Below are 3,501 nucleotides of genomic sequence, written 5' to 3'. Positions count from 1 at the left end.
TTACACGTTTATGATTTATTGCAGACGCGTAGCCCAAGAAATGCAATTTAGATTGTTTTCGCGTTTAACCTACATTTTCTTATATCTTTATACATTTATTGTAGATATACAAATATCATATTTTGAATCATGAAAACATTTTCATTTTATGCACGAAATATATAATAAAACGATAAAGACTATAAACCTGGATAATCCCTGATAAATAATCCCTATGATAACGATTAATACGTAAAGTATGACTCAAATACATATATAGGTAGTACACGTGTCAGTTTTAAAAGTAATATCAACAATAGAAAAATTGAATTACTATTTTATGAAGAGATAAAGTTGTGTCCTTCAAGTCGAAATGTTCGTCTGGGTGGATAGATATGTAGGTATTTGCTTTGGATTCTGACTCACTATATTTTCTGTTTATTATAGCGTCGTTTCGTTTTATGTAATTTTAATGGATAGAAATGAAGATAGAGGCTTAGCCACTTCCAGAAGCCACGATCTATGTTGTTGTGTTGAATATTTTTTAAATATAAAGTTTTTATTTAATTTTCCTTATCAACATTTAAATGCAATGATCTTCTATAATTATTTTGTGATTATCAATCAACGCAATAAATATTCTTCATCAACTAAATATGTCGAAGTATTTATTTCAAACCATAAAAATTATATTACAGGCAATAGAAGTCGACGCTGGTTATTATTTAGCACAATTTTTCTTAATATTAAAAATATAAACCTTTAATTAACTTTGAACGTTTCCACTCATGATTTTAGTCTTCATCAGCAATCTTTCTCCCTAGCGCAACGATTGGAGTATTGCATAACAAAATGATTTCTCCAACCTATTTCTTCTCAAAAATTGAACCGTTTACTGTTGTGAGTTAAGTCACATACTCACAAAGTTAGAAAGCTGAGTGGCAATGAGAACTCAAGCTAAAATTATATGAAAGATTAGATTATCGTATGTGTAATTTAAAAATTAATAATTACCTGACCTCACACAATCGACGCTTCTACACTGAATAATGAATTTCTCTTATACAACATTTTGTAACTCGTTAATATTATAAATTATCGTCAAATTTTTAAAAAATAACTGCGTGAACAATATGTGTCTTGTCATCTCGACAGTCGGTTAAATAATGATTGCTTTCTGCGTGAACAATATGTGTCTTGTCATTTCGATAGTCGGTTAAATAATGATTGCTTAACAAGTAACATAGCGGTCAATTAGAAGACAAACAAGTTTCTGACATATATTATATTACGAACAAGCCTTAAAGTTTGTTGAGGATTTCAATGTACGCATGATTTAAACCAATGGTATCATGTTGTAGATTCAGCCCATTGGTCTGTCGATTAATACGCATGATCTCTGATATTAATTTTTTGTTGTAATAATTTTCTACATCTAAAATCTCTACGTTTTACCAATCAAAGCCATGATCGTTCTGCAACCTATGTTCTGTGATCACTGAATGAGTGGATGTTTTACTACGGATATGCTTTTTGTGTTCAGTAAGTCTGGTTTTTAATTTTCTCCCAGTTTATCCCACATTGGAACCATTGCAATCACGACAATTGATCTTGTAGACTACATTCCTTTTTAATTCATTGTTTAAAGAATCTTTGTGAACTTTAATAAACTGATTCAACTTGTTCAAACTAAAAAATGAAACCCTATCGCAAACCCCAATAATTGCATTCTTGAGTCTATTCGATATCTCTTCCAAATACGGTATGGAAAACCATTTAACATGTTCTTTAGGTAAATTGTTATTTGTTTTTTTTAGCTGAACAAGAGTTCAAATTATTTATTAATGTTTTAACTCTTTTTCATTAATAGTATCGAATATAAAATCTATTGGATAATCGTATTCCAAAAGTATCTTAACAACAAATTCAAGATTTATTTTGTGAGGTTATGGAGAGAGATGTCAGATATAAAAAACTTTATCTACCAAATTAAATATTATGCCCTTCTTTTGCGAGATTGGATGCTGAGACAAAAAATTCAAAAATCTTCCCGAAAACGTTGGTTTTTAATACCAATCAAATATTAATGAGTTATTTTTTACAATTATAGTTGTGTCCATTAAATTGATAGAATTGCCACCCACTTCCAAGGTAAATTGTAACCTTGGATGGAATGAGTTGAATTTATCAGGAATAGAGTCAATTTTAGAATTCGGTAAACAAAGAACCATATCGTCTACGTATCTAAAATAAAGTGGTATATGATATTGAATATTGCTCAACACCCAATTCTCTAAATCTATCATAACTAAGTTAGCAACAATCGGAGAAAGCGGTGAACTCATAGGCGTTCCAAAAGTCTGTAAAATTGATTGTGAAAAATGAAAAAAGTTGAATCCAACACACTAGGCGAACAGCTTTGATAAATTCATTTCTCGGTAAATTAGAATTCTTGCAAATACAGTCCCATCTATTGAAAACAGCATCTATTGCTAAATCCGTTGGAATGTTAGTATAGAGTGATATTACATCCAGCGACACCAAACTAAAACCATGAATCGGTGAACTCATAGGCGTTCCAAAAGTCTGTAAAATTGATTGTCAAAAATGAAAAAAGTTGAATCCAACACACTAGGCGAACAGCTTTGATAAATTCATTTTTCGGTAAATTACAATTCTTGCACATACAGTCCCATCTATTGGAAACAGCATCTATTGCTAAATCCGTTGGAATATTAGTATAGAGTGATATTACATCCAGCGACACCAAACTAAAACCATAATCAATTTTAATGTTTTTTAATTTTTGAACTAATTCGAAACTGTTCTCGATGTTACTAGCCGGTTTAGGAATTCTTTTGACAATCAAATGTAAGAACGCTGCCAAATTATATAATGCACTATCCAAAGAGGATATGATGATTCTAAATAGGCAATTTACTTTATGCACTTTTGGCAACGCATAAGCCCTAGGAATGTTACTCTCACTACAATAAAGTTGTTTGTATGTTGATTCCAAAATGTAATTTTGTTTCCATCCTGCCAGCAATTGCCTCAAGTTATTGTTAATTTTACTCGCAGGATCCTTGAGAATTTTCATGTATGTATCTTTATCATCAAGCATTGTTTTAATCTTTTCAATATACATGTTTTTGTCTAGTGCTACCGTTAAGTTGCCTTTGCCAGCTTTAGTGAATATAATATTACTATTGTCCTTTAAAAAGTGCTTAGTTAATCGTGTTACTTTTTGTAATTTTTTGATAACAAAGTTCTTTTTTTGTTTGAGAGAAAATAGGCTATTAATTATTACAATAGAATTATTTCAAACTGAGTTGTGTACAGCTGTAATTTCTTTATATTAAATTCGACATTTTTTATGAGTTCAAAAATTAATTTGCTATTATAACGAATGGGAAGAGAAAAGTTTCCACCTAATTGCAAAAAACACTGAACATACTCCGGAATAGAAACCGATGAAAGGTGAATCATTTACCCATTAAACATGACAATGAGCATATATTA

The sequence above is a fragment of the Trachymyrmex cornetzi genome, unplaced genomic scaffold (assembly GCF_001594075.2).
Source record: "Trachymyrmex cornetzi isolate Tcor2-1 unplaced genomic scaffold, Tcor1.1 scaffold230, whole genome shotgun sequence".
Classification (NCBI taxonomy): Eukaryota; Metazoa; Arthropoda; class Insecta; order Hymenoptera; family Formicidae; genus Trachymyrmex; species Trachymyrmex cornetzi.
Note: the sequence above shows the minus strand (reverse complement) of the source record.